Source organism: Budorcas taxicolor, chromosome 2 (genome assembly GCF_023091745.1).
Source record: "Budorcas taxicolor isolate Tak-1 chromosome 2, Takin1.1, whole genome shotgun sequence".
Taxonomy (NCBI): domain Eukaryota; kingdom Metazoa; phylum Chordata; class Mammalia; order Artiodactyla; family Bovidae; genus Budorcas; species Budorcas taxicolor.
In genome coordinates this window covers 29,702,141-29,713,695 of record NC_068911.1, presented here as the reverse complement: position 1 = coordinate 29,713,695, position 11,555 = coordinate 29,702,141, and the positions used below count along the sequence as shown (strand labels likewise).

The following is an 11,555-nucleotide window of genomic DNA, read 5'->3' as shown; positions in this document are numbered from 1 at the left end:
AAGGTCATCTTTCATGTTCCACGTTTTTCTACCGGCTTTTTACAGCTGCACGTATGGTTTTACAGCACCACAGCAGAACCAGGAGGGGAAAATGCAAAAGGTATGTTCTGCTCTGTAAGTTCATCAGCACATCTGCTCTCATTTCCTTCCACCCATTTATCTTTGCAAGTTGCCAAGAACATCCCTGGGAATAATCCCCGCCCACACCAAAAACTGGGGATAGGATAATTGGTATCTAATGATGGAAGATGACATTTTTAAATAGCCACTTTTAATTTCTTAAGATACATTTCGTCTTTAACCATATATAGACTGCTTCAATGCTTAGCTTTAAAAATGGGGTGGGGGGTGCGGGTAATGTGGAAGATGCCCCAATAACAAGCATAAATTCACCAAAATTTTGCCATGGCTTTAAAAAAAAAAGTGTTTGAAATCCATTAGATCAAGTGTCACTTATGTAACAATGATCTTAAAATACAAGGCCTAGGAAAAGGTCACCATCTATCTATCTATCAAAATGACTTCCTGGTTAATGAGTAAAGGTTTGAGTTTTTGAAATATCGTATAATATGAACAAACCTAAAGGAGGACTTTCCCTGGTGGTCCAGGGGTTAAGACTCCATTCTCCCAATTCAAGGGGCCCAGGTTCAATCCCCAGGCAGGGAACTAAATCCTACATGCTGCAATTAAGACCTAGCACAGCTAAATAAAAGAAAATGATGACACTCTGCAGTTCTAAAAAAACACACGCCATGTACCATTCACGTGAGATGCTGATACTACTTTACAGAAAGTGGCAACATATGTGAAGGAATCCACTGAGGACATTCACACAATGTTTCTTATAAGCTTACAGTACTAGATGGAAACCACAGGAACTTGTCGATTTGTTATCACCACGCGCACACTCGCGGCGCGTCTCCACCACACTGGCGGACCTCGGCCAGGACATCACACGAAGTGTATGGCTGATTGTTTCTGCCTCCTCCCAACCAAACTACACAAAGTTGAAAATGAGAGCCTCATGTAAGAGCAAATAGCACGCCTGTAGCCCAGTAGCACCAATGGCTGGCTCACTCACCAGCAAGCAGAAACGCGCAGAACTGTCTGCTTGAGGCTGCTACAGTACAGCAGAAAGTTAGCTTAGGAAAGCCATGACCCTGACATCTCTGCTACAGAAGCTTCCACACGTGTGCTCAGGGAGCCACAAGCAAAGATGCAAGAGCAGCTTTGCTTGTAGTGAAGAACAGCTTGGAAACAACAAAGATGGCCAGCAATAGGGGATTTATTATTACTGAGCTACAGTCCCCCAGCAGACTAGAAGGCAGAAATTAAAAAGAGGGACTTCCCTGGTGGTCCAGCGGTTAAGACTGTGCTCCAATGCAGGAGGCCCCAGTTCGATCCCTGATCATGGAACTATATCCTGCATGCTGCAAGTAAGACCGAATAAATAAATTAAAAACGTTTTAAAACAAATGGGGGAGAAGTGAAGAGAAAGTCACTCAGTTGTGTCCAACTCTTTGTGACTCCATGGACTATAGCCTGCCAGGGTCCTTTGTCCATGGAATTCTCCAGGCAAGAATACTGGAGTGGGTTGCCATTTCCTACTCCAGGGGATCTTCCCAACCAAGATCAAACCCAGGTCTCCCGCATTGCGAGCAGATTCCTTACCATCTGAGCCCTGTGGGAAACATTGCATTTCCTACATATGAACGCATAGCAATACAAAAAGACAAAGATGTGGGAAGATCCAAAATAAACTCCAGAGAGTGGTCCCCCTGGAAAAGAGGAGGACGAAGGGCTGAGAAGGCGGGAGTCCTCTACCAAATGCAGAACAAATAATGAGAAATAGCGATTTTATTCTGCTACTGTCAACTGCTTTTCACATACATAAAACCACTGTCAACTCTGGATGCTCATATTTGTACCTCAGATAATCTAGTTGACCTCTCAGAGCGTATCTGGGGAAAAGTAAAAAGGGAAAAGAGAAAGAACACAACTTTATATTATTCATAGCTGCCAACGTGATCTTATTCTGACCCTGGAATGAACCAGGTGAAACATAATTTCCCAGGGTTAGAGGTTCTAAGATGGATTTGATGAGGTGATACCAGGGCATTCCATAGAGCTGTAATTTTTCTGCAGAATTCATCTTTATACCACTCTGCGACTGGTTGGCGTTATTTGTGAAAGGGGGTGGAAACAACAACTGACTCTCTTTCCAAGGAGAGCTTTACTTCTGAGTTTTTCAGATACTACACAAGTGATCCATTCTGCTTCAGTCCTCAGCTTGCTACGCTCTGCAGGGGCCTCCACATGGCAGGGATCTGTGGTTGGATGGAGAGACGAAAGAAGGTCGACACAGGTACCACGAACATTCTAGCTGCTCTTCCACTGAAAGGCACAGGAAACTCACATGGCACAGGAAATGCCAATGAAATGAATTTAAGACCCAAGACTCCTAGGCACCAGCAGCAAACAACTGAAATATTCAAGGATGAGGGGACCTAATAGTATTAAGATATCAATTTCTCTCAAAGTCAGTTACAGCTTCAATTCAATCCCAATCAAAATCTCAGCAGGTAATTTTGTAGAAACTGACGAGCTGATTCCAAAAAGTATATAGAAAATCATATAGATATGAATGACTAGGATAGTCAGACAGTTTGGTAAAAGAACAAAACTGGAGGATTTACAATACTTGATTTTAGGACTCATCATAAAATGCAAAGACTGTGGTAACTGGTATAAAGACAGACATGTAGATCAGTGGACATAAACTCCAGGAACAGACTCCATGTCCACAGTCAAATGAATTTTAACAAGGGCACCACAGCAATTCCATGAGAGAGGATAATTGTTTCAACAAGTGGTGCTAGATACAGGAAATCATGGACATCAAGCCCACTTTCACACCATACACAAAAATGAACTCAAAAGATGTCTGCGCTTTGGTTCTTCCCCGGAGGTCCAGTGGCTAAGAATCTGCCTTTCAATGTAGGGATGCAGTTTCTATCCCTGGTTGAGGAACTAGGCTCCCAAATGGCACAGGGCAACTGAGCCACATACTGCAACTATGGAGCCCACGCGCAGGCTCGCCACAACTAGAGAGAAGCCCTGCACTGAACAAAGACCAGACGCAGCCAAAATTAAGCATTTTTAAAAATTAAAAACTTCAGCGTTTTGAGAGACTATTAAGAACATGCCAGCCATAGCGCAGGAGAAAATACTCAAAATACATATATCTGAAAAACGACCCATATTCAGAACATACAACAAGTTGGTCATTCAAAAACAGGAAGACAGACAAGCTACAAAAATGGGCAAAGAATCTGAGTAGACACTTCACGAAAGATGATGTAACAAATGGCCAATGAGCGCATGAAAAGGTGCTTAACTTCTTTAGTCATCAGGGAAACGTAAACTAAAATGAGATACCACATATTTACTAGAGTAACCAAAATGCAAAATACAGATGGACTTAGAGATTACCATACTAAGTGAAGACAGAGAAAGACAAATATTATATCGTTTATACACAGAACCCAAAAAAAAAATCATACAAATGAACTTGTATACAAAACAGAATTAGACTCACAGTCACAGAAAACAAACTTTATGGTTACCCAAGAGGAGAAGTGGGCGAGGGATAGATTAGGAGTTTGGGACTAGCAGATACGAAGAAAGAGAGAGAGAGAGAGAGAGAGAGAGAGAGAGAGAGAGAGAGAGAGAGAGGGAGAGTCTGTGTGTCTGTGTGTGTGTCTGTGTGTGTCTGGGCATGCACACTAAGTTGCTTCAGTCATGTCCCACTCTTTGCAACCCTATGGATTGTAGTTCACCAAGCACCTCTGTCCATGGGATTCTCCATACAAGAATACTGGAGTGGGTTGCCATGCCCTCCTCCAGGGGATCTTCCCAATTCAGGGATTGAACCCACATCTCTTACGTCTCCTGCATTGACAGGTGGGTTCTTTAGCACTAGTGGCACCTGAGAAGCTGATATATATATGTGTGTGTGTGTGTATATATGTATATTAATATATATGAAAGCAGATATAATCTATTCTATATAAAAATAAACAAGGTCCTACTGTATAGTACAAAGAACTACATTTAATATATTGTAATAAGCTATAATAGAAAAGAATCTGAAAAAGTATATGTATGTGTATGTATAACTGAACCACTTTGCTATATACCTGAAATTAACAACACTGAAGTCAACTATATGTCAATCAAAAAAAATAATAATAGTAAATAGAGAATTTGAAAGATGTGATTCAACTGGAACTCATGTATTTCTGGCAGGAGTGAAAAGGGCACCACATCACCTGGCCCCCCACCCCTTATTCCGTGTGTCCTCCACCCATTCAGCTCACAGGTTCATATAATATAACCTGCCCAGCCCCAGCAAGCCTTTGAAGTGCTCGGCCTGCTCTAAATCCTGATGTTATCAGATAAAGCAATGAAAGGGGGCTGTGGCCTCCGTCTTCTCGTCTGGGTTCTAAATCGTCCATCCCTGGGACTTCCTGGTGGTCCAGTGGCTAAGACCCTGCACTCCCAGAGCAGGGGGCTGGGGTTTGATCCCTGGTCAAGGAACTAGATCGCACGTGCCACAACCAGGGGTCCTAAGAGTTGGCATGCCAAAACTAACGATCCCGCGTGCTACAACTAAGGCCCAGTGCAGCCACAGAAATAAATAAGTATCTATAAAAAATGAATTGTCCATCACTGACAGCGAATCACGGGGACGCTGTGAGTAGCTAAGTGAGCCTTCTTCAGGTGAAGTCCTGATTTAGTTATCAGAGAAAACCCTGCTGCCATCACCTCAGCTGACCTAAATATCCAAGCCTGATCGGTTGGTTTTTTTTTAACCCTCTTTTGCAAGAAAATGAATTTCTCCAAGAATACTTTAGCACGGTGGTTCTCAAAGTGAGGGCCCAGAGACCAGCTGCAGCAGCTCGGCCTGGGAGTCATGAGAAAGACAGAACCTCGGCCCCGAAAATGCAGTGTCCGTCTGCATTTTCCTGAGATGTGCAGGTGCAAGCCCCTTACACACTGAAGCGCTGCTGAAGCAGATGGAGCCCTTGCTCTGGGAGGTGGGGGGCGAGGAGGTGGGCAGCAAGCGAGGGGAGGGCGGCCAGGACAGCAGCCTGGCTGCAGGAGTCCTGCCCGGAAGGGGACAGCGTTTTCGAGATACCTTCATTTTTTTTAAGCAACCCCAACTGTGGTGAATCAATTTTAGATGCCACTGCCTCTGAGTCGGATCTGGGTGAATCATGAACCGTAGGAAGAGGAGTGAGGGAGTAAAAAGGCTTGGCGGTTTCAAGGACCCTTAGCACTAAGGCCTTTCTGAAAACCTAATAAAAACTGTGACATCCCTTTGCCAGAAACACACACATTTTACATACACTTCTGACCAAGACTTCTTGGTCTTGAGTGCAATGGGCACCAGATTAAGAATCCCTGCTCTGGGGAGAGGCACAGAGAAATAGAAGGGCAGGAAAATAAACGATTTAGAACTACTTTTTTTCTAAAGCGGAAAAAGGCGACAAAATTTCAGCACATAAATGCAGACGCTTATCAATTATTCAGATCTAGGCTAACTCAATTACATAGATGAAACCCAAAAGATCAAACATATTCCATCATGTCACCTGGCTTCATCACCAGATCAATTTCAACACTTTCTCACTTAAAATGGCACTTTCCCAGGCTCCTCAAAGCACCATCTGTTTCAGCCAGCCCTAGTTCTCCCCCTAGCATCTGGGGAAGCCTAGGATCGGGTCACAGTCATTTGTGTGACATCAGGCCCCCTGCCCCAGGGACCCTGTAAGGGTACGAGAAACATTTACTGGATTTAAGTTCCGTCCATAAGGGTGAACAGTGGACAACTCCTTATCACCTAAGAAGGTGAAAGTTTCTGCTTGATCAGGGAAGAGCTTATTGGAAGTTCAGCAGCAGGACTGTCTTGACACCGTGGTTGGAAGACGCTGTCCAAGGAAGTTCTCCAGTACCACAGAGAAGACCACACTGAAAGGAACCCACATGCTAATTTCCCCGACAATACTTTTTGAGGACCTAGCTGTGCAGGGTCCAGGACAGATGCCTCCTTCAGCCAGGTGTCCAAGATCTGCGGCTTCTCAGGGCTCCTTACACCTGTGAGATAAAGAGGCTCAGACCTGTGTTCTCTACTTTAGGGCTCAAGGATGGTCAGAGGACCAGCCTCCCTCAGGACACCCCAGACCCTGAGTACCATGGACATCCCACTGGCCATCAAGATAAACAGATGCATCTCTATCTTTTAACACCCTCTCTCCCCTTGGGAGACAAAGTTGAAAAAAGCACCTGTTAGAATCTAATTTCCATTCCACCAGCCAGTTAGTTCTGGGCTCAGCCCTCACATGATGTTCTCTCATTTGCTAATTTCTTTACCCTTTTTATAAGCCCCGTCCTTTCTGCATGATAATTTCAACAACTCAATGAACACCAAAAAGATGGATGGTGACAGTGGAACTAATTTTATCATCAACTATTTGAAAGCAATGCTCAGAAATACATGTTTTAATTATGAATATGTTCAATTTTTTAAATTTAAATTAAGGAGCTACAGTGTGGTTTGCACCCAGACCTCAAGGCCTCCTGGCGCAGAGTCTCAGAGTTCCTATCCCAGTGTCCGAGGGTAAATGTCAGAGCCTTTTCCAGTCGCCTGACCAAACCCTGTCATTTAAAACAACTTGGTGAACACAATTTTAGGATTTCTATTTGCCTAAACATCCGCACTGTAGGCTGTGGACATTCTTAATTTACATCTCCTTACATCCTACAAACATCACTGGTACCAGGCCGACAAAGGCTCAAATAGTAGAATGTTCTATGCAAGGGGCGGGGTAGAGGGGTGGGGGAATAAGCTGCAAACAACCCAAAGCCTTACTCCCAGAAACTGATTAAACCAACTATGATACACTCACCGGGTGGAAAGCCTAGCAGTAATTAAAGAGAATACGGCATCCCATCCATGCATGGTGATATTATAGTATATAATGCAGTATATATATGTATGACGCAATACTGTAATAGTACACATCACATTAATGTATGAGAAATTTAATTCATTAAAAAATAATATATGCTATTATCTATCGCGATTATATTATGCACTACAAGCCACTGTCTTAGTTAACACATTAACTCATAGAAAATCAAAGAGCACAGAACTGTCAAGGCAGTCCACTTGAATAAAAACAAAAGGGCACGTTCGAGTCTATAAACGTGAATATGCGTATCAACTGTCCAGAGCACTGGGGCTCAGCCTTTGCCGCGCATCAGCATCCCCTGGAGAGCCTGTTACCGCCCAGATTACTGGGCTCCAGCAACTGGTCTAATTCGGCAGGTCTGGGGCGAGCGGGGGTGAAGCTGCACTTCTAACCGGCGCTCAGGTGCTGCTGCTGGTCCCGGGGCCACGCACATCCCCGGGGCTCAAAGGAGGAGTTTGGGAGTTTTTACTTCAGAAAACTTACACGTACACATTCATTCAACAGCTCTTGTTGCGCGTCAGCTCCGTGCAGGGCAGCGGTAGACCGCCCCGAAGGGTCCGCAACCTTTCCTCCGCCTCCTGGGTGTCTCATCCAAGAGGGGAAACTGAGGCCCCGAGACCGGTCATCCAAGGTCGCCAAGTCTCTCTAGCGGAGCTGGGATTCGAACCCCAGACTATAAAACGCCGGCGCGCTCCCGAGCTCCAGAAGAGGTTCCCCAGTGGAGAGCCCGTGAAAATCCTGCGGACACCGCCCGGGCCCGGCTCGGACCAGCAGGAGCAGCGGGACAGCCCCGCGGGAGCGGCAGGAGCCCGCACGCTGGAGCCCCGCCCCGCCGGCCGCGGCGAGGGGGCGGAGCCGGGCGGGCGCGCGCGCTGGGCCCGCGCTCGTGCTCGCGGCGCGAGCGCAAGGGAGCGGCGCCAGGATAGAGGCTCGCCGAGCCGCCGTTCTAACGCAGGCGCGGTGGCCAAGTGGTAAGGCGTCGGTCTCGTAAACCGAAGATCACGGGTTCGAACCCCGTCCGTGCCTGTTGTGGTAAATCTTCCCTTTCCGGGGGAGACTTTTTAGGGGTGTGACATCACAACGATCATCGGTTTTCGACCCGGTATTTAGGTCCTCGCCCAGGATCCCAAGCGGGCCAAGTGTTTTCACTCAGTTTAGATTCAGGCTCCCTCGCCCGCGCAGAAGGTCCAAGTCCGGGTGGTCTGACCTCTGAGTTCGGGATGGTGGGGATCGCCGGGCGGACGGGGGTGCTCCAGGGATCACGTGGAAACCGTGGCCCGAGCGCTGACTTTAGTGCAGAAAAACCTACGGCTGATGGCACTTGGCTCAAGAGCCACTAAGCATTTTTCTGAACATTAAAGTCCAATTGAATCCATTCTCCTGAGAGAACTGCCGTTGCCTGTTCCTGAGCCCACACCCAGAGTCAGCTGGTGTCTGGCTTGCTATTTTTAAAAGGAAATCCATTGTAGGCACTGCATTAGAGGGAGGAAATCCTGCCCAGACTTGGAGCCGGTCCGACAGGAAAATCTGCACCTTTCTCTCTCTGTCTCTGAGCCTCCTTTTACCCCCCCAGTAAAATGGGTCGCTGGTCAGCACTGGCTGAGAGACTGGCTGTAGTCGCGGCCTCAGTCAACGCAGCTACCGTCGTCGGGCACCTGTTTTCTTTGCATCACCACGGGGCTGCCCGCCTGCATTTAAAGAGGTTATGCAAAAAGATATTATGCAATTACCCCTACCCTCCGGGAGCTGGCATATTGTATAATCTGAAAACCAGCTTGACCTAAACTGGGGAAGCCTGTTTTCAGCGCGAGATGTCTAACGGAAGAAAGCATTCATGGAGCTCCTGGTGTGGGCAGGGTGGAGCCGGACTCTAGGGGCTCTCTCAGTGCGAGAAGGTGGGAGAGCGAAGAGGGTCGGAGAGCCTAGCAGGAGCGGCTGGGGCTAAGTTGTCCTCTGCCGCAGAGTTCTCCCACTTAGCAGTATTCATCAGCATCACCTGGAGGGAAAGTTAAAATGCGGAGCCCTGGGCGCCACCCCAGAGCGTCCGCATCGTGTTAGTCTGCGCCGGGGCTTGATATTTGCGTTTCTAAGGAGCCCCCAGGTGATCCTGATTCTGCTAGTTCCCCGGACCACCCATCCAGAACCATTTCCCCGAAAATAAGGGTATTTTATAGCCACATTCTAAACCTAGGAGCACGTGTGTATGCATGAACACAAACATGTGAATTACTACATATAAAACAGTGAACACCAGGGCTTCTCACCCTTCAACCTGGGGATGGTGTGAAAATGCAAGTCTGACTCTGGGGCGCTGAGGTGGAGCCTGAAGCTCCGCCTTTCTAACTTGTGTTTTGGCGACGCCAAGGCCCTCTGGTCAGCGACCCCTTCACTGAATAAGGGGGAAAGAAGGATCCCGACCAAAGTACTGAAACTGATCAGGACACTAGGGAGCCTGGGAAAGGGAGACCTTCCCCCACACCCTCTGCTTTAGCTTCTCTCTGACCTACCTAGAGTATAGTAGCTAATGCCCTTTTTCTGAGTTATTTTACAGATGTGAAAAACCTCCACCAAATGGAAGATGTCAACTACAGTACTTGATGACCGAGCACATAGCTCCCAAGCCTCCTAGAGCTTAAGGACTGATAACGTCAACCCCTGTGACACCTCCCAGTAACCTCACCATCAACCACAGCGTTGTGCGCAAGCTGATCACATACACTGGGAGCCCCCAACCCGGCCTTTATAAATTCTCTGCTGGTAGGACTAAAGAATCCACCTGCCAATGCAAGGAACATGGGTCTACCCCTGGTTCAGGAAGATCCCACATGCTGCTGAGCAAGCCCGTGGGCCTGTGCTCCAGAGCCTGGGAGTCACAACTACTGAGCCCACCGTGACACAGCTGCTGAAACTCTCACCCCCTAGAGGCTGTGTGCTCTGTAACAAGAGAAACCACTGCAGTGAGAAGCCTGTGCGGCAACCAAGACCAGCACAGCCAAAATTCAGTAAATAAAAGTTTTTTTATAAATGCTTTGCTGAAACCCTTCAGGGAGCCTGAGGGACTGAAGGGCATGAGCCACGCATCTCCTTGCATAGCCCTTGCAATAAACCTTTTTCTGCTCTAAACGCTGATGTTTCACTTTGTTTGGCCTCCCTCTTCATGGCACATGAACTTGAGGTCACTAACAATAACACTTGTTACCTCTCTGGAGGGAAGTAGGAAGGGGGAGCTGTCCAGAGGATTCCTTCACTTCTCACCCTGTGAACTTTCACATTGCTTGCATTTTCTACCAGATGATCACCTCCTAGAATCACCTCCAAAGTCCACAAAGGCAAAGATAACCTATTAGGCTGCAGGCAAATTAAACAATCCAGTGGGCTGCAGTCCATGGGGTCCCTAAGAGTTGGACACGACTGAGCGACTTCACTTTCACTTTTCACTTTCATGCATTGGAGAAGGAAATGGCAACCCACTCCAGTGTTCTTGCCTGGAGAATCCCAGGGACGGGGGAGCCTGGCGGGCTGCCGTCTATAGCGTCGCACAGAGTCGGACATGACTGAAGCGACTTAGCAGCAGCAGCAGAACTATCACATAAATGTTCTCTGCTCTCCACTGGGGTGTTTCATCATTTCTTTTTTAAGTGACACAAAAGTACACTTATGTTCCTCCCTATTAAAAATATCCCCAAATAGTCCTCTCCATTAAAAGACCACACTGCCCCCAACAGGCAGGCCAGTATCTGTGGCGCTGGTTAGAGGTCCACACAGATTTTCCTGTCCTTCCCTCCAAAACAATGAAGCAACACGCCTCTGTGACACCATCCCAGTAAAGAGCTCACTCTCATCCACCACCACCACTGCCACACCCCAGACCACCCCACCCTGCAGAGGGTGCTCCCCTCTCTGCCCCAGGTGAAGAAGGACTTTAGAAAATTTACCCAACGAACTGTAGGCTTCCACTTATGCACAAACATACACACAATGCATGAAATATCTATTGATAGTCCCTTGGACTGCAAGGAGATCAAACCAGTTAATCTTAAAAGAAATCAACCCTGAATATTCGTTGGAAGGACTGATGCTGAAGCTCCAGTATTTTGGCCACCTGATGTGAAGAGCTGACTCATTGGAAAAGACTCTTATGCTGGGAAAGATTGAAGGCAGAAGGAGTAGGGGACGACAGACCTTATGTCTGAATAAGCAATATGTTCTGTGTTGATTTAAACTGCTTGTATTCATGAATATATAAAGTCGTGTTTGGATCTCTTTTGTATGAATTTCATGTCTGAAAGTCACTTTGAAGCCAGAGGTCTTTGTTCTATGAAGGATAATATTCTGATCTCCCTTAGAACTGTAAAGAGAATAGAAGACCCCCAATGCTGGGATTATGAGGAAAGAGAGGCAGGTGTCACTGACCCTAGAGGGACCTCCTGAGACCTTGCTGTGCAAACTGGACCACTGGGAAGGAAATGGATTTGCATAAGGAGCCCAGGGCTTTCTGGGAAAGTAGAAATTAAATTA

General features: G+C 46.9%; 1 non-coding gene across 1 annotated transcript; it reads left to right on the top strand.

The window, feature by feature from the left end:
• The first annotated feature begins 7,991 nt into the window (after positions 1-7,991).
• Positions 7,992-8,063, top strand: TRNAT-CGU (transfer RNA threonine (anticodon CGU)). The gene has a single exon. It is a non-coding gene; the product is annotated as a tRNA-Thr (tRNA).
• The last annotated feature ends 3,492 nt before the right edge of the window (positions 8,064-11,555 follow it).